This window comes from Hyla sarda, chromosome 4 (assembly GCF_029499605.1).
Source record: "Hyla sarda isolate aHylSar1 chromosome 4, aHylSar1.hap1, whole genome shotgun sequence".
Lineage (NCBI taxonomy): Eukaryota > Metazoa > Chordata > Amphibia > Anura > Hylidae > Hyla > Hyla sarda.
In genome coordinates, this window is record NC_079192.1 from 20,444,196 (window position 1) to 20,466,990 (window position 22,795).

General features: G+C 45.7%; 8 non-coding genes across 8 annotated transcripts; 6 read left to right on the plus strand and 2 right to left on the minus strand.

The window, feature by feature from the left end:
* Nucleotides 1-10,177: 10,177 nt before the first annotated feature.
* TRNAW-CCA (transfer RNA tryptophan (anticodon CCA)) lies at nucleotides 10,178-10,249 on the plus strand. The gene has a single exon. It is a non-coding gene; the product is annotated as a tRNA-Trp (tRNA).
* Nucleotides 10,250-12,349: 2,100 nt separating this feature from the next.
* TRNAW-CCA (transfer RNA tryptophan (anticodon CCA)) lies at nucleotides 12,350-12,421 on the minus strand. Its single transcript has one exon. It is a non-coding gene; the product is annotated as a tRNA-Trp (tRNA).
* A 772-nt stretch (nucleotides 12,422-13,193) lies between these two features.
* Nucleotides 13,194-13,265, minus strand: TRNAW-CCA (transfer RNA tryptophan (anticodon CCA)). Its single transcript has one exon. It is a non-coding gene; the product is annotated as a tRNA-Trp (tRNA).
* A 2,497-nt stretch (nucleotides 13,266-15,762) lies between these two features.
* On the plus strand, nucleotides 15,763-15,834 carry TRNAW-CCA (transfer RNA tryptophan (anticodon CCA)). The gene has a single exon. It is a non-coding gene; the product is annotated as a tRNA-Trp (tRNA).
* Nucleotides 15,835-16,330: 496 nt separating this feature from the next.
* TRNAW-CCA (transfer RNA tryptophan (anticodon CCA)) lies at nucleotides 16,331-16,402 on the plus strand. Its single transcript has one exon. It is a non-coding gene; the product is annotated as a tRNA-Trp (tRNA).
* Nucleotides 16,403-17,270: 868 nt separating this feature from the next.
* TRNAW-CCA (transfer RNA tryptophan (anticodon CCA)) lies at nucleotides 17,271-17,342 on the plus strand. Its single transcript has one exon. It is a non-coding gene; the product is annotated as a tRNA-Trp (tRNA).
* Nucleotides 17,343-17,740: 398 nt separating this feature from the next.
* TRNAW-CCA (transfer RNA tryptophan (anticodon CCA)) lies at nucleotides 17,741-17,812 on the plus strand. Its single transcript has one exon. It is a non-coding gene; the product is annotated as a tRNA-Trp (tRNA).
* Nucleotides 17,813-18,852: 1,040 nt separating this feature from the next.
* TRNAW-CCA (transfer RNA tryptophan (anticodon CCA)) lies at nucleotides 18,853-18,924 on the plus strand. Its single transcript has one exon. It is a non-coding gene; the product is annotated as a tRNA-Trp (tRNA).
* The last annotated feature ends 3,871 nt before the right edge of the window (nucleotides 18,925-22,795 follow it).

The window sequence follows — 22,795 nt, forward strand, 5'->3', positions numbered from 1 at the left end:
GCGCGCGCCGGGACAGGACTGACGGAGAGCGAGTCAGGTACGGGAGCCGGGGTGCGCATCGCGAGCGGGCGCTACCCGCATCGCGAATCGCATCCCGGCTGGAGGCGGTATCGCAGCGCCCCGGGTCAGTGGATCTGACCGGAGCGCTGCAGTGAGGAGAGTGTAGCGAGCGCTCCGGGGAGGAGCGGGGACCCGGAGCGCTCGGCGTAACACCCCCCTTCAACCTTCAAATCCTGTCATCCGTAGAACATTTCATGGGAATTATCACAGAAATATATCTACTGAACTTGCTGTTCAACTTGCTCTTCTGAGTGTTGCTGTGTAAGAGGGGGCGTGAAAGAGGAGTTTCAAAAACTGGAGTTTGAAAGCAGGAGATTGAGATCGCTGTGAGTGTTAATTTCTGAACCCACAAGGTCTACAAAAAATTGAAGTGTAATTTTGACTGTCTGTTTTTGCCTATACATTTGTTAAATCCCCATAACTAGATGGCCTCCATGTTGGAAAATGCAGTCCAATGTACATCCTGTTCAATGTATGCAATCCTTGAACAACAGTTTGAGGGTGCATATTGTTGTGCGAGATGTGTGCTAGTTGTCTATTTGGAAGCCCAGATCCTGCATCTAGAGGGGCGACTGGCAACAATGAGAAGCATTAACAACATGGAGAGGAGTCTCGTGCTCACTGAGCAGGCACTCTCGGGAGTAGAGGTGGGGGAGGACAGTGGGACGGAGTTGCAGGACAGTCAGGCAGTTAGCTGGGTTACAGTTAGAAAGCGGGTAGGGGAAAAAGTGTCAGGGAGGCTAGTCCTGAACTGGCACACCCCAACAAGTTTGCCCGCTTGGCAGATGAGGGGGATTACAGAGCTAGCAAAACTGCAGCAGGATACTGCCTCTGACCGCCAGGGGGGTGTCTGCTCCAGTAAGGACGGAGGGAGGAGTACAGGGCAGGCCAGACAGATACTAGTGGTGGGGGACTCAATTATTAGGGGGACAGACAGGGCGATCTGTCACAAAGACCGGGATCGCCGAACAGTTTGTTCTCTGCCTGGAGCACGAGTTCGTCACATCGTGGATCGGGTTGACGGGTTGCTGGGCGGGGCTGGAGAGGACCCAGCAGTCATGGTACATATTGGCACCAATGACAAAGTAAGAGGTAGGTGGAGTGTCCTTAAAAATGATTTCAGGGACTTAGGCCGCAAGCTTAAGGCAAGGACCTCCAAGGTAGTATTTTCTGAAATACTACCAGTACCACGAGCCATACCAGAGAGGCAGCGGGAGATCAGGGAGGTAAACAAGTGGCTCAGAAGCTGGTGTAGGAAGGAAGGGTTTGGGTTCATGGAGAACTGGGCTGACTTCGCTGTCGGTTACCGGCTCTACCGTAGGGACGGGCTGCACCTCAATGGGGAGGGTGCAGCTGTGCTTGGGGAGAAGATGGCTAGAAGGGTGGAGGAGTGTTTAAACTATGGACTTGGGGGGAGGGAACCTACAGCAAAGAGGGGGAAGATAGTGTAGATAGAGAGGTGGGAATTATAAATGTACCTGAGGGTGGAGCGGAGGGAGGGGTTAGAATAGTTAATAGGAATAGGCTTCATAGGAAAATAAAACATACACCCTTGAATCCCATTAACCCCAATAACATAAAGGATGGAAATGTAAAGTGCATGTTCACAAATGCCAGAAGCAAATAAAATTGGGGAGCTTGAGGCCTTGATACTGGAGGAACACATTGATATAGTTGGGGTCACTGAGACATGGCTGGACTCCTCTCATGACTGGGCTGTCAATCTGCAGGGGTTTACATTGTTTCGCAAAGATAGAATGAACAGAAAAGGTGGTGGAGTTTGTCTGTATGTAAGAAGTGGTATGAAAGTCAGTGTGAACGATGCAATAGTGTGTGATGATTCTGAGGAGGTGGAATCACTGTGGGTAGAATTACAAAAGGAGGGAAATACTGAAAAAATAGTATTTGGTGTAATCTACAGACCCCCTTATATCACTGAAGAGATAGAAGGTCAGCTGTATAAACAAATAGAGAGGGCCGCCCGGGCAGGTACAGTGGTAATAATGGGAGATTTTAACTATCCAGATATAGATTGGGGTCCGGGGTTGGCTAAAACTAGAAAGGGGCGACAATGCCTAAATTTATTGCAGGATAATTTTATGGGCCAGTTTGTGGAGGACCCAACAAGAAGTGATGCTGTCACGATGCCGGCTGGCAGGTAGTGGATCCTCTGTGCCAGAGAGGGATTGGCGTGGACCGTGCTAGTGGACCGGTTCTAAGCCACTACTGGTTTTCACCAGAGCCCGCCGCAAAGCGGGATGGTCTTGCTGCGGCGGTAGTGACCAGGTCGTATCCACTAGCAACGGCTCACCTCTCTGGCTGCTGAAGATAGGCGCGGTACAAGGGAGTAGGCAAAAGCAAGGTCGGACGTAGCAGAAGGTCGGGGCAGGCAGCAAGGATCGTAGTCAGGGGCAACGGCAGAAGGTCTGGAAACACAGGCAAGGAACACACAAGGAACGCTTTCACTGGCACTAAGGCAACAAGATCCGGCAAGGGAGTGCAGGGGAAGTGAGGTGATATAGGGAAGTGCACAGGTGAACACACTGATTGGAACCACTGCGCCAATCAGCGGCGCAGTGGCCCTTTAAATCGCAGAGACCCGGCGCGCGCGCGCCCTAGGGAGCGGGGCCGCGCGCGCCGGGACAGAACAGACGGAGAGCGAGTCAGGTAGGGGAGCCGGGGTGCGCATCGCGAGCGGGCGCTACCCGCATCGCGAATCGCATCCCGGCTGGCAGCGGAATCGCAGCGCCCCGGGTCAGAGGACGTGACCGGAGCGCTGCCGCGGGGAGAGTGAAGCGAGCGCTCCGGGGAGGAGCGGGGACCCGGAGCGCTCGGCGTAACAGTACCCCCCCCCCTTGGGTCTCCCCCTCTTCTTAGAGCCTGAGAACCTGAGGAGCAGACTTTTGTCTAGGATGTTGTCCTCAGGTTCCCAGGATCTCTCTTCAGGACCACAACCCTCCCAGTCCACTAAAAAAAAATTTTTTCCTCTGACCTTTTTGGCAGCTAAAATTTCTTTGACCGAGAAGATGTCCGAGGAGCCGGAAACAGGAGTGGGAGGAACAGATTTGGGAGAAAAACGGTTGAGGATGAGTGGTTTGAGAAGAGAGACGTGAAAGGCATTAGGGATACGAAGAGAGGGAGGAAGAAGAAGTTTATAAGAGACAGGATTAATTTGACACAAAATTTTGAAAGGACCAAGATAGCGTGGTCCCAACTTGTAGCTCGGGACACGGAAGCGGACATATTTAGCGGAGAGCCATACCTTGTCTCCAGGGGAAAAAACGGGGGGAGCTCTTCTTTTCTTATCCGCGAACTTCTTCATGCGTGATGAAGCCTGTAAGAGAGAATTTTGGGTCTCTCTCCATATGATGGAAAGGTCACGAGAAATTTCATCCACAGCGGGCAGACCAGAGGGCAAGGGAGTAGGGAGGGGGGGAAGAGGGTGACGGCCGTACACCACGAAAAATGGGGATTTGGAGGAAGACTCAGAGACCCTGAAGTTATACGAGAATTCGGCCCATGGGAGGAGATCTGCCCAGTCATCCTGGCGGGAGGAAACAAAATGTCGCAAATAATCACCCAAGATCTGGTTAATCCTTTCTACTTGTCCATTGGACTGGGGATGATATGCAGAAGAAAAATTTAATTTAATCTTGAGTTGTTTACAGAGAGCCCTCCAGAATTTAGACACGAATTGGACGCCTCTATCCGAGACAATCTGCGTAGGCAACCCGTGAAGACGAAAAATGTGTACAAAAAATTGTTTAGCCAACTGAGGCGCAGAAGGAAGACCAGGAAGAGGGATGAAATGTGCCATTTTGGAGAATCGATCAACGACCACCCAAATAACAGTGTTGCCACGGGAAGGGGGTAAATCAGTAATAAAATCCATACCAATCAGAGACCAAGGCTGTTCGGGGACAGGCAGAGGATGAAGAAAACCAGCGGGCTTCTGGCGAGGAGTCTTATCCCGGGCACAGATAGTGCAGGCTCGTACAAAGTCCACAACATCCGTCTCCAGAGTCGGCCACCAATAGAAGCGGGAGATGAGTTGCACAGATTTCTTGATACCCGCATGACCTGCGAGATGGGAGGAGTGACCCCATTTGAGGATTCCGAGGCGTTGGCGAGGAGAAACAAAGGTCTTTCCTGGAGGAGTCTGCCTGATGGAGGCAGGAGAAGTGGAGATCAGGCAGTCAGGTGGAATGATGTGTTGCGGAGAGAGTTCAATTTCTGAGGCATCCGAGGAACGAGAGAGAGCATCGGCCCTAATGTTCTTATCGGCAGGACGAAAGTGAATCTCAAAATTAAATCGGGCAAAGAACAGAGACCACCGGGCCTGGCGAGGATTCAGCCGTTGGGCAGACTGGAGGTAGGAGAGGTTCTTGTGGTCGGTGTAGATAATAACAGGAGAACTTGATCCCTCCAGCAGATGCCTCCATTCCTCTAGTGCTAATTTAATGGCTAGAAGCTCTCGATCCCCGATGGAGTAGTTCCTCTCCGCTGGAGAGAAGGTCCTAGAGAAAAAACCACAAGTGACAGCATGCCCGGAAGAATTTTTTTGTAGAAGAACAGCTCCAGCTCCCACTGAGGAGGCATCAACCTCCAATAGGAAGGGTTTGGAAGGGTCAGGTCTGGAGAGGACGGGAGCCGAAGAAAAGGCAGACTTGAGTCGTTTAAAGGCGTCTTCTGCTTGAGGGGGCCAGGACTTGGGATCAGCATTTTTTTTGGTTAAAGCCACGATAGGAGCCACAATGGTAGAAAAATGTGGAATAAATTGCCTGTAATAATTGGCGAACCCCAAAAAGCGTTGGATAGCACGGAGTCCGGAGGGGCGTGGCCAATCTAAGACGGCAGAGAGTTTGTCTGGATCCATCTGTAGTGCTTGGCCAGAGACCAAATATCCTAGAAAAGGAAGAGATTGGCATTCAAACAGACATTTCTCAATTTTGGCATAGAGTTGGTTGTCACGAAGCCTCTGAAGAACCATACGGACATGCTGGCGGTGTTCTTCTAGATTGGCAGAAAAAATTAGGATATCGTCCAGATATACAACAACACAGGAGTATAACAGATCACGAAAAATTTCATTGACAAAGTCTTGGAAGACGGCAGGGGCGTTGCACAGTCCAAAGGGCATGACCAGATACTCAAAGTGTCCATCTCTGGTGTTAAATGCCGTTTTCCACTCGTCCCCCTCTCTGATGCGGATGAGGTTATAGGCGCCTCTTAAGTCCAATTTAGTGAAGATGTGGGCACCTTGGAGGCGATCAAAGAGTTCAGAGATGAGGGGTAAGGGGTAGCGGTTCTTAACCGTGATTTTATTAAGACCGCGGTAGTCAATGCATGGACGTAGGGAGCCATCTTTTTTGGACACAAAGAAAAATCCGGCTCCGGCAGGAGAGGAGGATTTACGGATAAAGCCCTTTTTTAGATTCTCCTGGACGTATTCGGACATGGCAAGAGTCTCTGGGGCAGAGAGAGGATAAATTCTGCCCCGGGGTGGAGTAGTGCCCGGGAGGAGGTCGATAGGGCAATCATAAGGCCTGTGAGGAGGTAGAGTCTCAGCTTGTTTTTTGCAGAAAACATCCGCGAAGTCCATATAGGCCTTAGGGAGACCGGTTACTGGAGGAACCACAGAGTTACGGCAAGGGTTACTGGGAACCGGTTTTAGACAGTTCTTGGAACAAGAGGACCCCCAACTCTTGATCTCCCCAGTGGACCAATCCAGGGTAGGGGAATGAAGTTGAAGCCAGGGAAGTCCAAGGAGAATTTCCGAGGTGCAATTGGGGAGGACCAAAAGTTCAATCCTCTCATGATGAGATCCGATGCTCATAAGAAGGGGCTCCGTGCGGAAACGTATGGTACAGTCCAATCTTTCATTATTTACACAATTGATGTAGAGGGGTCTGGCGAGACTGGTCACCGGAATGTTGAACCTGTTGACGAGAGAGGCCAAAATAAAATTTCCTGCAGATCCAGAGTCCAAGAAGGCCACTGTAGAGAAGGAGAAGGCAGAGGCAGACATCCGCACAGGCACAGTAAGACGTGGAGAAGCAGAGTAGACATCAAGGACTGTCTCATCTTTGTGCGGAGTCAGCGTACGTCTTTCCAGGCGGGGAGGACGGATAGGACAATCTCTCAGGAAGTGTTCGGTACTAGCACAGTACAGGCAGAGGTTCTCCATACGGCGTCGTGTCCTCTCTTGAGGTGTCAGGCGAGACCGGTCGACCTGCATAGCCTCCACGGCGGGAGGCACAGGAACAGATTGCAGGGGACCAGAGGAGAGAGGAGCCGAGGAGAAGAAACGCCTCGTGCGAACAGAGTCCATATCTTGGCGGAGTTCCTGACGCCTTTCGGAAAAACGTATGTCAATGCGAGTGGCTAGGTGAATAAGTTCATGTAGATTAGCAGGAATTTCTCGTGCGGCCAGAACATCTTTAATGTTGCTGGATAGGCCTTTTTTGAAGGTCGCGCAGAGGGCCTCATTATTCCAGGACAATTCTGAAGCAAGAGTACGGAATTGTACGGCATACTCGCCAACGGAAGAATTACCCTGGACCAGGTTCAGCAGGGCAGTCTCAGCAGAAGAGGCTCGGGCAGGTTCCTCAAAGACACTTCGGATTTCCGAGAAGAAGGAGTGTACAGAGGCAGTGACGGGGTCATTGCGGTCCCAGAGCGGTGTGGCCCATGACAGGGCTTTTCCGGACAGAAGGCTGACTACGAAAGCCACCTTAGACCTTTCAGTGGGAAACAGGTCCGACATCATCTCCAGATGCAGGGAACATTGGGAAAGAAAGCCACGGCAAAACTTAGAGTCCCCATCAAATTTATCCGGCAAGGATAAGCGTATCCCAGGAGCGGCCACTCGCTGCGGAGGAGGTGCAGGAGCTGGCGGAGGAGATGACTGCTGAAGCTGTGGTAGTAACTGTTGTAGCATAACGGTCAGTTGAGACAGCTGTTGGCCTTGTTGCGCTATCTGTTGTGACTGCTGGGCGACCACCGTGGTGAGGTCAGCGACAACTGGCAGAGGAACTTCAGCGGGATCCATGGCCGGATCTACTGTCACGATGCCGGCTGGCAGGTAGTGGATCCTCTGTGCCAGAGAGGGATTGGCGTGGACCGTGCTAGTGGACCGGTTCTAAGCCACTACTGGTTTTCACCAGAGCCCGCCGCAAAGCGGGATGGTCTTGCTGCGGCGGTAGTGACCAGGTCGTATCCACTAGCAACGGCTCACCTCTCTGGCTGCTGAAGATAGGCGCGGTACAAGGGAGTAGGCAAAAGCAAGGTCGGACGTAGCAGAAGGTCGGGGCAGGCAGCAAGGATCGTAGTCAGGGGCAACGGCAGAAGGTCTGGAAACACAGGCAAGGAACACACAAGGAACGCTTTCACTGGCACTAAGGCAACAAGATCCGGCAAGGGAGTGCAGGGGAAGTGAGGTGATATAGGGAAGTGCACAGGTGAACACACTGATTGGAACCACTGCGCCAATCAGCGGCGCAGTGGCCCTTTAAATCGCAGAGACCCGGCGCGCGCGCGCCCTAGGGAGCGGGGCCGCGCGCGCCGGGACAGAACAGACGGAGAGCGAGTCAGGTAGGGGAGCCGGGGTGCGCATCGCGAGCGGGCGCTACCCGCATCGCGAATCGCATCCCGGCTGGCAGCGGAATCGCAGCGCCCCGGGTCAGAGGACGTGACCGGAGCGCTGCCGCGGGGAGAGTGAAGCGAGCGCTCCGGGGAGGAGCGGGGACCCGGAGCGCTCGGCGTAACAGATGCCTTGTTGGATCTGATCATTTCCAACAACGCAGAGCTGGTTGGTAATGTAACTGTGCGGGAAAACCTTGGTAATAGCGACCACAATATAGTTACTTTTGACTTAAAATGTAGAAAACAAAGACAGGCGGGGAAGGCAAAAACATATAACTTTAAAAAGGCAAACTTCCCTGGGCTGAGAGCTGCACTACAGGACATAGACTGGGGGGAGGTGTTCTCAAATACTGATACAGAAGGGAAATGGGACATCTTTAAATCAACTCTAAATAACTGTCCAGCTAAATATATACCAAAGGGGAACAAATATAAACGATTAAAACTAAATCCTACATGGCTGACAAATGATGTTAAAAGAGCAATAAACAACAAAAAAATAGCCTTCAAAAAATACAAATCTGATGGGTCAGCTATAACATTTAAACAGTACAAGGAGCTTAATAAAATCTGTAAAAATGTAATAAAAACAGCAAAAATTCAAAATGAGAGACAGGTGGCCAAAGAAAGCAAAACTAATCCTAAATAATTTTTTAGATATATAAATGCAAAAAAAACAAGGACAGAGCATGTAGGACCCCATAATAATGATAATGGGGAGGTTGTCACAGGCGATAAAGAGAAAGCGGAGCTACTGAATGGGTTCTTTAGTTCTGTATACACTATGGAAAAAGAAGCTGACATTGGCCAGGTCAGTGCTGGTAACACATCATGTAATGTATTGAACTGGCTTAATGTAGAGATGGTACAAGGTAAGTTGAGTAATATAAATGTAAGCAAATCTCCAGGGCCAGATGGATTGCACCCAAGAGTTCTTAGAGAGGTAAGTTCAGTAATATCTGTACCCCTGTTCATGATATTTAGAGATTCTCTGGTGTCTGGTATTGTGCCAAGGGACTGGCGCAAGGCGAATATGGTGCCAATCTTCAAAAGGGGCTCTAGGTCTTTGCCAGGCAATTATGGACCGGTAAGTTTAACGTGCATTGTGGGTAAATTGTTTGAAGGACTTATAATGGATTACATACAGGAATACATAGGGGATAATTGTATTATCAGTGATAGCCAGCATGGGTTTACTAAGGATAGAAGTTGTCAAACCAATCTAATTTGCTTTTATGAAGAGGTGAGTAGAAGCCTTGACAGAGGAATGGCTGTGGATATAGTGTTTCTGGATTTTGCTAAAGCATTTGATACTGTCCCTCACAGACGTCTGACAGGTAAGTTAAGATCTTTGGGTTTGGAAATTTTAGTTTGTAACTGGATTGAACACTGGCTCATGGATCGTACCCAGAGAGTGGTGGTCAATGATTCGTACTCTGATTGGTACCCGGTTATTAGTGGTGTACCCCAAGGTTCTGTACTGGGACCACTGTTGTTTAATTTATTTTTCAATGAAATAGAGGATGGCATTAACAGCTCTGTTTCTATCTTTGCAGATGACACCAAGCTTTGTAGCACAGTACAGTCTATAGAGGATGTGCATAAGTTACAAGATGACTTGGATAGACTAAGTGTCTGGGCATCCACTTGGCAAATGAGGTTCAATGTGGATAAATGTAAAGTTATGCATCTGGGTACTAATAACCTGCATGCATCGTATGTCTTTGGGGGGATTAAACTGGCAGAGCTGATTAATTACACAGCAACTGCCTATCTTATAGTCCTGTCTTGCTCTTGAGAAACATTTCAGAAAGAAGACTAAGACAGAGGTAGGAAACTTAGGAAAGCTTATGTTGGTAAAACATTGACATGAAGGCCAGTGATACTCTTCTTGAAGAAGGACTGAGAACTGGTTAAAATTAGCAGGTTAAGAGCAATGTTTCTGTGCTTAAGCAAGGAGGAAAAGGACTCCCCCTAAAATGTCTCCCCCTAAACTGAGGCTATCGGCAACTGCCTATCTGATAGGTTAAGGAGGTCAAGAGCAAATCAGGACTATCAGATAGGCAGTTGCCGATAGCCTCACTTTCCTTCCTGCTTAAGCACAGAAACATTGCTCTTAACCTGCTAATCTTAACCAGTTCTCAGTCCTTCTTCAAGTAGGGTATCACTGGCCTTCATGTCAATCTTTTGCGAACATAAGCTTTATTAAGTTTCCTACTTCTGTTTTAGTCTTCTTTCTGAAATGTTTCTCAAGAGCAAGACAGGACTATCAGAAAGGCAGTTGCCGATAGCCTCAGTTTAGGGGGAGAAATGAAAGAAGGCTAAAAAGGTAACTTTTAGAGGTTTGTTGTTTCTTGGAAATGTTTTTATTGGAACAAAAAGCTGTCCATTGAAAAAAGCTGTCCATGGAAATGTCTTTCTAGGATATGAAAACAAAGGTCCTGAATCAATGTGAGAGCTCATAGTGCCGGTTGACCTCGTGGCGCAACGGTAGCGCGTCTGACTCCAGATCAGAAGGTTGCGTGTTCAAATCACGTCGGGGTCAGGAGGCCCTTTCCTTCTTGCTTAAGCACAGAAACATTGCTCTTAACCTGCTAATTTTAACCAGTTCTCTGTCCTTCTTCAAGAAGGGTATAACTGGCCTTCATGTTAAATGTTTTTACGAACATAAACTTTCCTAAGTTTCCTACTTCTGTCTTAGTCTTCTTTCTGAAATTTTTCTCCAGAGCAAGACAGGACTATCAGATAGGCAGTTGCCGATAGCCTCAGATTAGGGGGAGGAATGAAAGAAGGCTAAGAAGGTCAAGAGCAAGACAGGACTATCAGATAGGCAGTTGCCGATAGCCTCAGTTTAGGGGGAGGAATGAAAGAAGGCTAAAAAGGTAACTTTTAGAGGTTGGTTGTTTCTTGGAAATGTTTTTATTGGAAGAAATAGCTGTCCATGGAAAAAAGCTGTCCATGGAAATTTCTTTGTAGGATATGAAATCAAAGGTCCTGAATCAATGTTAGAGCTCACAGTGCCAGTTGATCTCATGGCACAATGGTAGCGCATCTGACTCCAGATCAGAAGGTTGCATGTTCAAATCACGTCGGTGTCAGGAGTCCTTTTCCTCCTTGCTTAAGCACAGAAACATTGCTCTTAACCTGCTAATTTTAACCAGTTCTCAGTCCTTCTTCAAGAAGGGAATCACAGTTCTCTACCTCCTTGCTTAAGCAGGGAAACATTGCTCTTAACCTGCTAATCTTAACCAGTTCTCAGTCCTTCTTCAAGTTGGGTATCACTGGCCTTCATGTCATTCTTTTACGAACAAAAGTTTTATTTAGTTTCCTACTTCTGACTTAGTCTTCTTTCTGAAATGTTTCACAAGAGCAAGACAGGACTTTCAGATAGGCAGTTGCCGATAGCCTCAGTTTAGGGGGAGGAATGAAAGAAGGCTAAAAAGGTAACTTTTAGAGGTTTTTTGTTTCTTGGAAATGTTTATATTGGAGCAATAAGCTGTCAATGGAAAAAAGCTGTCCATGGAAATGTCTTTCTAGGATATTAAATCAAGGGTCCTGAATCAATGTGAGAGCTCACAGTGCCAGTTGATCTCATGGCGCAATGGTAGCGCATCTGACTCCAGATCAGAAGGTTGCATGTTCAAATCACGTCGGTGTCAGGAGTCCGTTTGCTCCTTGCTTAAGCACAGAAACATTGCTCTTAACCTGCCAATTTTAACCAGTTCTCAGTCTTTCTTCAAGAAGGGTATCACTGGCCTTCATGTCAATTTTTTACGAACATAAGCTTTCCTAAGTTTCCTACTTCTGTCTTAGTCTTCTTTCTGAAATGTTTCTCAAGAGCAAGACAGGACTATCAGATAGGCAGTTGCCGATAGCCTCAGTTTAGGGGGAGAAATGAAAGAAGGCTAAAAAGGTAACTTTTAGAGCCTTCTTTCATTTCTCCCCCTAAACAGAGGCTATCGGCAACTGCCTATCTGATAGTCCTTTCTTGCTCTTGAGAAACATTTCAGAAAGAAGACTAAGACGAAGGTAGGAAACTTAATAAAGCTTATGTTCGTAAAAAATTGACATGAAGACCAGTGATACCCTTCCTAAAGAAGGACTGAGAACTGGTTAAAATTAGCAGGTTAAGAGCAATGTTTCTGTGCTTAAGCAAGGAGGAAAAGGCCTCCTGACCCCGACGTGATTTGAACACGCAACCTTCTGATCTGGAGTTTGACGCGCTACCGTTGCACCACAAGGTCAACTGGCAGTGTGTGCTTTCACATTGATTCAGGACTCTTGATTTCATATCCTAGAAAGACATTTCCATGGACAGCTTTTTTCCATGGGCAGCTTTTTGTTCCATTAAAAACATTTCCAAGAAACAACCAACCTCTAAAAGTTACCTTTTTAGCCTTCTTTCATTTCTCCCCCTAAACTGAGGCTATCGGCAACTGCCTATCTGATAGTCCTTTCTTGCTCTTGAGAAACATTTCAGAAAGAAGACTAAGACAGAAGTAGGAAACTTAGGAAAGCTTATGTTCGTAAAAAAAATTTAACATGAAGGGCAGTTATACCCTTCTTGAAGAAGGACTGAGAACTGGTTAAAATTAGCAGGTTAAGAGCAATGTTTCTGTGCTTAAGCAAGAAGGAAAGGGCCTCCTGACCCCGACGTTATTTGAACACGCAACCTTCTGATCTGGAGTCAGACGCGCTACCGTTGTGCCACGAGGTCAACTGGCACTATGAGCTCTCACATTGATTCAGGACCTTTGATTTCATATCCTAGAAAGACATTTCCATGGACAGCTTTTTTCAATGGACAGCTTTTTGTTCCAATAAAAATATTTCCAAGAAACAACCAACCTCTAAAAGTTACCTTTTTAGCCTTCTTTCATGTCTCCCTCTAAACTGAGGCTATCGGCAACTGCCTATCTGATAGTCCTGTCTTGCTCTTGAGAAACATTTCAGAAAGAAGACTAAGACAGGGGTAGGAAACTTAGGAAAGCTTAAGCAAGGAGGAAGACGACTTCTGACCCCGACATGATTTGAACACGCAACCTTCTGATCTGGAGCTAGACGCGCAACCGTTGCACCACAAGGTCAACTGGCAGTGTGAGCTTTCACATTGATTCAGGACTCTTGATTTCATATTCTAGAAAGACATTTCCATGGACAGCTGTTTTCCATGGGCAGCTTTTTGTTCCATTAAAAACATTACCAAGAAACAACCAACCTCTAAAAGTTACCTTTTTAGCCTTCTTTCATTTCCCCCCCCCCCCGAACTGAGGCTATCGGCAACTGCCTATCTGATAGTCCTGTCTTGCTCTTGAGAAAATTTTCAGAAAGAAGACTAAGACAGAGGTTGGAAACTTAGGAAAGCTTAAGTTCGTAAAATATTGACACGAAGGCCAGTGAAACCCTTATTGAAGAAGGACTGAGAACTGGTTAAAATTAGCAGGTTAAGAGCAAAATTTCTGTGCTTAAGCAGGGAGGAAAAGGATTCCTGACCCCGACATGATTTGAACACGCAACCTTCTGATCTGGAGTCAGACACGCTACTGTTGCGCCACGAGGTCAACAGGCACTGTATGCTCTCACATTGATTCAGGACCCTTGATTTCATATCCTAGAAAGACATTTCCATGGACAGCTTTTTTCCATGGACAGCTTTTTGTTCCAATAAAAACATTTCCAAGAAACAACCAACCTCTAAAAGTGACCTTTTTAGCCTTCTTTCCTTTCTCCCCCTAAACTGAGGCTATCGGCAACTGCCTATCTGATAGTCCTTTCTTGCTCTTGGGAAACATTTCAGAAAGAAGACTAAGACAAAGGTAGGAAACTTAGGAAAGCTTATGTTCATAAAAAATTGACATGAAGACCAGTGATACCCTTCCTGAAGAAGGACTGAGAACTGGTTAAAATTAGCAGGTTATGAGCAATGTTTCCGTGCTTAAGCAATGAGGGAGAGGACTGTGATTCCCTTCTTGAAGAAGGACTGAGAACTGGTTAAAATTAGCAGGTTAAGAGCAATGTTTCTGTGCTTAAGCAAGGAGTAAAAGGACTCGTGACCCTGACATGATTTGAACACGCAAACTTCTGATCTGGAGTCAGATGCGCTACCGTTGGGCCACGAGGTCAACTGGCACTGTATGCTCTCACATTGATTCAGGACCCTTGATTTCATATCCTAGAAAGAAATTTCCATGGACAGCTTTTTTCCATGGACAGCTTTTTGTTCCAACAAAAACATTTTCAAGAAACAACCAACCTCTAAAAGTTACCTTTTCAGCCTTCTTTCATTTCTCCCCCTAAACTGAGGCTATCGGCAACTGCCTCTCTGATAGTCATGTCTTGCTCTTGAGAAACATATCAGAAAGAAGACTAAGCTAGAAGTAGGAAACTTAGGAAAGCTTATGTTCGTAAAAGTTTTACATGAAGGCCAGTTATACCCTTCTTGTAGAAGGACTAAGAACTGGTTAAAATTAGCAGGTTAAGAGCGAAATTTCTGTTCTTAAGCAAGGAGGAAAAGGACTCCTGACCCCGACGTGATTTGAACACGCAACCTTCTGATCTGGAGTTTGACGCGCTACCGTTGCACCACAAGGTCAACTGGCAGTGTGTGCTTTCACATTGATTCAGGACTCTTGGGTTCATATCCTAGAAAGACATTTCCATGGACAGCTTTTTTCCATGGGCAGCTTTTTGTTCCATTAAAAACATTTCCAAGAAACAACCAACCTAAAAAGGTCACTTTTAGAGGTTGGTTGTTTCTTGGAAATGTTTTTATTGGAACAAAAAGCTGTCCATTGAAAAAAGCTGTCCATGGAAATGTCTTTCTAGGATATGAAATCAAAGGTCCTGAATCAATGTGAGAGCTCATAGTGTCAGTTGACCTTGTGGCGCAACGGTAGCGCGTCTGACTCCAGATCAGAAGGTTGCGTGTTCAAACAACGTCGGGGTAAGGAGGCACTTTCCTTCTTGCTTAAGCACAGAAACATTGCTCTTAACCTGCTAATTTTAACCAGTTCTCAGTCCTTCTTCAAGAAGGGTATAACTGGCATTCATGTTAAATTTTTTTACGAACATAAGCTTTCCTAAGTTTCCTACTTCTGTCTTAGTCTTCTTTCTGAAATGTTTCTCAAGAGCAAGACAGGACTATCAGATAGGCAGTTGCCGATAGCCTCAGTTTAGGGGGAGGAATGAAAGAAGGCTAAGAAGGTCAAGAGCAAGACAGGACTATCAGATAGGCAGTTGCCGATAGCCTCAGTCTGGGGAGGAATGAAAGAAGTCTAAAAAGGTAACTTTTAGAGTTTGGTTGTTTCTTGGAAATGTTTTAATTGGAAGAAATAGCTGTCCATGGAAAAAAGCTGTCCATGAAAATGTCTTTGTAGGATATGAAATCAAGAGTCCTGAATCAAAGTGAAAGCGCCCACTGCAAGTTGACCTTGTGGTGCTACGGTAGCACGTCAAACTACAGATCAGAAGGTTGCATGTTCAAATCACATCGGGGTCAGGAGTCCATTTCCTCCTTGCTTAAGCACAGAAACATTGCTCTAAAGCTGCTAATCTTAACCAGTTCTCAGTCCTTCTTCAAGTAGGGTATCACTGGCCTTCATGTCAATCTTTTACGAACAAAAGTTTAATTTAGTTTCCTACTTCTGACTTAGTCTTCTTTCTGAAATGTTTCTCAAGAGCAAGACAGGACTATCAGATAGGCAGTTGCCGATAGCCTCAGTTTAGGGGGAGGAATGAAAGAAGGCTTAGAAGGTCAAGAGCAAGACAGGACTATCAGATAGGCAGTTGCCGATAGTCTCAGTTTAGGGGGAGAAATGAAAGAAGGCTAAGAAGCTCAAGAACAAGACAGGATTATCAGATAGGCAGTTGCCGATAGCCTCAGTTTAGGGGGAGGAATGAAAGAAGGCAAAAAAGGTAACTTTTAGAGGTTGGTTGTTTCTTGGAAATGTTTTTATTGGAACAAATAGCTGTCCATGGAAAAAAGCTGTCCATGGAAATGTCTTTCTAGGATATGAAATCACGGGTCCTGAATCAATGTAAGAGCTAACAGTGCTAGTTGACCTCGTGGCGCAACGGTAGCGTGTCTGACTCCAGATCAGAAGGTTGCGTGTTCAAATCACGTCGGGGTCAGGATTCCTTTTCCTCCTTGCTTAAGCACAGAAATTTTGCTCTTAACCTGCTAATTTTAACCAGTTCTCAGTCCTTCTTCAATAAGGGTTTCACTGGCCTTCGTGTCAATATTTTACGAAATTAAGCTTTCCTAAGTTTTCAACCTCTGTCTTAGTCTTCTTTCTGAAATTTTTCTCAAGAGCAAGACAGGTCTATCAGATAGGCAATTACCGATAGCCTCAGTTTAGGGGGAGAAATGAAAGAAGGCTAAGAAGGTCAAGAGCAAGACAGGACTATCAGATAGGCACTTGCCGATAGCCTCGGTTTAGGGGGAGAAATGAAAGAAGGCTAAAAAGGTAACTTTTAGAGGTTGGTTGTTTCTTGCAAATGTTTTTATTGGAACAAAAAGCTGTCCGTGGAAAAAAGCTGTCCATGGAAAAAAGCTGTCCATGGAAATGTCTTTCTAGGATTTGAAATCAAGGGTCCTGAATCAATGTGAGAACTCACAGTGCCATATGACCTTGTGGCGCAATGGTAGCGTGTCTGACTCCAGATCAGAAAGTTGCGTGTTCAAATCACGTCGGGGTCAGGAGTCCTTTTCCTCCTTGCTAAAGCACAGAAACATTGCTCCTAGCCTGCTAATTTTAACCAGTTCTCAGTCCTTCTTCAGGAAGGGTATCACTGGTCTTCATGTCAATTTTTTACGAACATAAGCTTTCCTAAGTTTCCTACTTCTGTCTTAGTCTTCTTTCTGAAATGTTTCTCAAGAGCAAGACAGGACTATCAGATAGGCAGTTGCCGATAGCCTCAGTTTAGGGGGAGGAATGAAAGAAGGCTAAAAAGGTCACTTTTAGAGGTTGGTGGTTTCTTGGAAATGTTTTTATTGGAACAAATAGCTGTCCATGGAAAAAAGCTGTCCATGGAAATGTCTTTCTAGGATATGAAATCAAGGGCCCTGAACCAATGTGAGAGCTCACAGTGCCAGTTGACCTCGTGGCGCAGCAGTAGCGGGTCTGACTCCAGATCAGAAGATTGCGTGTTCAAAGCACGTCAAGGTCAGGAGTCCTTTTCCTCCTTGCTTAAGCACAGAAACATTGCTATTAACCTGCTAATTTTAACCAGTTCTCAGTTCTTCTTCAAGAAGGGTATCACTGGCCTTCATGTCAATTTTTTACGAACATAAGCTTTCCTAAGTTTCCTACTTCTGTCTTAGTCTTCTTTCTGAAATGTTTCTCAAGAGCAAGACAGGACTCTCAGATAGGCAGTTGCCGATAGCCTCAGTTTTGGGGGAGGAATGAAAGAAGGCTAAAAAGGTATTTTTTAGAGGTTGGTTGTTTTTTGGAAATGTTTTTATTGGAACAAATAGCTGTCCATGGAAAAAAGCTGTCCATGGAAATGTCTTTCTAGGATATGAAATCCGGGGTCCTGAATCAATGTGAAAGCTCTAAGTGCCGGTTGACCTCGTGGCGCAACGGTAACGCGTCTGACTCCAGATCAGAAGGTTGCGTGTTCAAATCACGTCGGGGTCAGGATTCCTTTTCCTCCTTGCTTAAGCACAGAAATTTTGCTCTTAACCTGCTAATTTTAACCAGTTCTCAGTCCCTCTTCAGGAAGGGTATCACTGGTCTTCATGTCAATTTTTTACGAACATAAGCTTTCCTAAGTTTCCTACCTCTGTCTTAGTCTTCTTTCTGAAATGTTTCTCAAGAGCAAGAAAGGACTATCAGATAGGCACTTGCCGATAGCCTCAGTTTATCGGGAGAAATGAAAGAAAGCTAAAAAGGACACTTTTAGAGGTTGGTTGTTTCTTGGAAATGCTTTTATTGGAACATATAGCTGTCCATGGAAAAAAGCTGTCCATGGAAATGTCTTTCTAGGATATGAAATCAAGGGTCCTGAATCAATGTGAGAGCTCACAGTGCCAGTTGACCTCGTGGTGCAACGGTAGCGCGTCTGACTCCAGATCAGAAGGTTGCGTGTTCAAATCACGTTGGGGTTAGGAGTACTTTTCCTCCTTGCTTAAGCACAGAAACATTGCTCTTAACCTGCTAATTTTAACCAGTTCTCAGTCCTTCTTCAAGAAGGGAATCACAGTCCTCTACCTCCTTGCTTAAGCAGGGAAACATTGCTCTTAACCTGCTAATCTTAACCAGTTCTCAGTCCTTCTTCAAGTAGGCTATCACTGGCCTTCATGTCAATCTTTTACGAACATAAGCTTTATTAAGTTTCCTACTTCTGTCTTAATCTTCTTTCTGAAATGTTTCTCAAGAGCAAGACAGGTCTATCAGATAGGCAGTTGCCGATAGCCTCAGTTTGGGGGGAGGAATGAAAGAAGGCTAAAAAGGTAACTTTTAGAGGTTGGTTGTTTCTTGGAAATGTTTTTGTTGGAGCAATAAGCTGTCCATGGAAAAAAGCTGTCCATGGAAATGTCTTTCTAGGATATGAAATCAAGGGTCCTGAATCAATGTGAGAGCTCACAGAGCCAGTTGATCTCATGGAGCAATGGTTGCGCATCTGACTCCATATCAGAATGTTGCGTGTTCAAATCACGTCGGGGTCAGGAGTCCTCTCCCTCCTTGCTTAAGCATGTAAACATTGCTCATAACCTGCTAATTTTAACCAGTTCTCAGTCCTTCTTCAAGAAGGGTATCACTGGCCTTCATGTCAACTTTTTACGAACATAAGCTTTCCTAAGTTTCCTACTTCTGTCTTAGTCTTCTTTCTGAAATGTTTCTCAAGAGCAAGCCAGGACTATCAGATAGGCAGTTACCGATAGCCTCGGTTTAGGGGGAGAAATGAAAGACGGCTAAGAAGGTCAAGAGCAAGACAGGACTATCAGATAGGCACTTGCCGATAGCCTCGGTTTAGGGGGAGAAATGAAAGAAGGCTAAAAAGGTAACTTTTAGAGGTTAGTTGTTTCTTGGAAATGTTTTTATTTGAACAAAAAGCTGTCCATGGAAAAAAGCTGTCCATGGAAATGTCTTTCTAGGATTTGAAATCAGGGGTCCTGAATCAATGTGAGAGCTCACAGTGCCAGATGACCTTGTGGCGCAACGGTAGCGCGTCTGACTCCAGATCAGAAGGTTGCGTGTTCAAATCACGTTGGGTTCAGGAGTCCTTTTCCTCCTTGCTTAAGCACAGAAACATTACTATTAACCTGCTAATTTTAACCAGTTCTCAGTCCTTCTTCAAGAAGGGTATCACTGGCCTTCATGTCAATTTTTTACGAACATAAGCTTTCCTAAGTTTCCTACCCCTGTTTTAGACTTCTTTCTGAAATGTTTCTCAAGAACAAGACAGGACTATCAGATAGGCAGTTGCCGATAGCCTCAGTTTAGAGGGAGAAATGAAAGAAGGCTAAAAAGGTATCTGTAAGAGGTTGGTTGTTTCTTGGAAATGTTTTTATTGGAACAAAAAGCTGTCCATGGAAAAAAAGCTGTCCATGGAAATGTCTTTCTAGGATATAAAATCAAGGGTCCTGACTCAATGTGAGAGCTCACAGTGCCAGTTGACCTCGTGGCGCAACCGTAGCACATCTGACTCCAGATCAAAAGGTTGTGTGTTCAAATCACGTTGGGGTCAGGAGTCCTTTTCCTCCTTGCTTAAGCACAGAAACATTGCTCTTAACCTGCTGATTTTAACTAGTTCTCAGTCCTTCTTCAAGAAGGGTATCACTGGCCTTCATGTCATTTTTTTACGAACATAAGCTTTCCTAAGTTTCCTACCTCTGTCTTAGTCTTCTTTCAGAAATGTTTCTCAAGAACAAGACAGGACTATTAGATAGGCAGTTGCCGATAGCCTCAGTTTAGGGGGAGAAATGAAAGAAGGCTAAAAAGGTAACTTTTAGAGTTGGTTGTTTCTTGGAAATGTTTTTATTGGAACAAAAAGCTGTCCATGGAAAAAGCTGCCCATGGAAATGTCTTTCTAGGAAATGAAATCAAGGGTCCTGAATCAATGTGAGAGCTCACAGTGCCAGTTGACCTCGTGGTGCAACGGTTGCGCGTCTGACTCCAGATCAGATGGTTGCATGTTCAATTGGTCGGGGTCAGGAGTCCATTTCCTCCTTGCTTAAGCACGGAAACATTGCTCTTAACCTGCTAATTTTAACCAGTTCTCAGTCCTTCTTCAAGAAGGGTATCACTGGCCTTCATGTCAATTTTTTACGAACCTAAGTTTCCTACTGCTGTCATAGTCTTCATTCTGAAATGTTTCTCAAGAGCAAGACAGGACTATCAGATAGGCAGTTGCCGATAGCCTCAGTTTAGGGGGAGAAATGAAAGAAGGCTAAGAAGGTCAAGAGCAAGACAGGACTAACAGATAGGCAGTTGCCGATAGCCTCAGTTTAGGGGGGAAAATGAAAGAAAGCTAAAAAGGTAACTTTTAGAGGTTGGTTGTTTCTTGGAAATGTTTTTATTGGAACAAAAAGCTGTCCATGGAAAAAAAGCTGTCCATGGAAAAAAGCTGTCCATGGAAATGTCTTTCTAGGATATGAAATCAAGGGTCCTTAATCAATGTGAGAGCCCACAGTGCCAGTTGACCTTGTGGCGCAATGGTCTTTCAGCTCACGTTACATGCCAAGAATATTGATCAGTTGAAGCAGGTACCTGCCGCCAGCTAACTAATCAGCGCTTCCCCTTTTAATGCAGGAGAACCTCTCGTCCCTCTCTCAGTATGGGCGCTGTATTACAACCTGCTAAGATGTTGCGCGGACAATCTAGAATACAATCCTTCAGGAGGGATCCCCAGGGATCAGATGTACTCTGTGATGAATAGGATGAACAGGAAGAACTAAAAAAATGACCCTTGCTATCTTGCCTTAATCCTTCCCTAGATCTGAAACATAGGCACAGAGCAGCGTACACCATAATCTGCACCGAGCTGCAAAAGCCAGGGATATTCACAGAGAGGTTAACCAATCAGGAACTCCACTCTATACTAGCCAGAGCTGGCACTGTTTCTGGAAGAAAGAGGCAATTTAACTTTATTTTCTAATCCTGAATAACCAATATGTTTGGCTTTATGGCTCCGGGGGAGATGTGAGTGCTCTGGCTTCCTTTGAGGCATGAGTTTTTATCCAAGTTCTCAACTAATTGCACCTTGGGGCGACAGAACACAATGGTATGGAAGCAGCATTTATGGATTTGAAAAGCTCACATCTGGAAGAAGGTTAAATAATTTTAATACAGTACTGAGTAATGAGAGGAAAGTAAAGAAAGGTCCCACTGAGATTTGAACTCGGATCACTGGATTCAGAGCCCAGAGTGCTAACCATTACACCACGGAACCATTATGTACTTCCCCCTGCCACACTAACACTTTTAATTCTTCCTCCAGATCTCCAGAAAACCGGGGTATTTTTCCCAGACGGGGTGGCTATGATTATTTCGCCCCTTACTTAGGTCTGTGTCCTCAGGTAGGGTTGAAAAGAAGGAGTTGTGTGTGAAAGCGTGGCCGAACGGTCTAAGGCGCTGGATTTAGGCTCCAGTCTCTTTGGAGGCGTGGGTTTCAATCCCGCTGCTGCCATTAGGCCCCTTTTGCTGTTTCCAGAGGGATAACGATTACACCTTTGATCCCTAGCGCTGAGCTTAAGTGATTAATTCTCCCTCCAGAACTATTAAACGCTGACCCTTTAAGGACATTATCATGGAACAGCAGGCATATGTTGTTCCTCGTTAGTATAGTGGTGAGTATTCCTGCCTGTCATGCAGGTGACCAGGCTCCGATTTCCCGAAGGGGAAGCTATGCTTGTTTTTCCCTTTACTTAGGTCTGTGTCCCCACGTAGGGTCAGAAAGCAGCAACCCCATGTGGTAGCGTGGCCGAGTGCTCTAAGGCGCTGGATTAAGGCTCCAGTCTCTTCTGGGGCGTGGATTCGAATCCTACCGTTGCAATTGAGTAGCATTTGCTTTTACTTGCTATTTCAGCTCATGTAACATGCCCAGAATATGGATCGATTGAAGCAGGTACCTGCCGCCAACTAACTAATCAGCGCTTCCCCTTTTAATGCAGGAGAACCTCTCGTCCCTCTCTCAGTATGGGCGCTGTATTACCACCTGCTAAGATGTTGCGCGGACAATCTGGAATACAATCCTTGAGGAGGGATGCCCAGGGATCAGATATACTCTGTGATGAATAGGATGAACAGGAAGAACTACAAAACTGACCCTTGCTATCTTACCTTAATCCTTCCCTAGATCTGAAACATAGGCACAGAGCAGCGTACACCATAATCTGCACCGAGCTGCAAAAGCCAGGGATATTCACAGAGAGGTTAACCAATCAGGAACTCAACTCTATACTAGCCAGAGCTGGCACTGTTTCTGGAGGAAAGAGGCAATTTAACTTTATTTTCTAATCCTGGATAACCCATATGTTTGGCTTTATGGCTTCCGGGGGGATGTGAGTGCTCTGGGTTCCTTTGAGGCATGAGTTTTCATCCAAGTTCTCAACTAATTGCACCTTGGGGCGACAGAACACAAAGGTATGGAAGCAGCATTTATGGATTTGAAAAGCTCACATCTGGAAGAAGGTTAAATAATTTTAATACAGTACTGAGTAATGAGAGGAAAGTAAAGAAAGGTCCCACCGAGATTTGAACTCAGATCACTTGATTCAGAGTGCAGAGTGCTAACCATTACACCATGGAACCATTAGGTACTTCCACCTGCCACACTAAAACTTTTAATTCTTCCTCCAGATCTCCAGAAAACCGGGGTACGGTTCCCAGACGGGGTGGCTATGATTATTTCGCCCCTTACTTAGGTCTGCGTCCTCAGGTAGGGGTGAAAAGCAGGAGTTGTGTGTGGTAGAGTGGCCAAGCGGTCTTAAAGGAGAAGTCCCATGTAGAAAACGTATTGTGTTTTAAATGCAGAAGCAAAAGTTATATCACTTTGTAAATCACTGACTTCACCCATCTCGTAAGTAAAACCTGTTTTTTTTAGCTTCTTTGTTCAGAGAGGAAGTTCAGCAGCTCCCTGTTCTGAT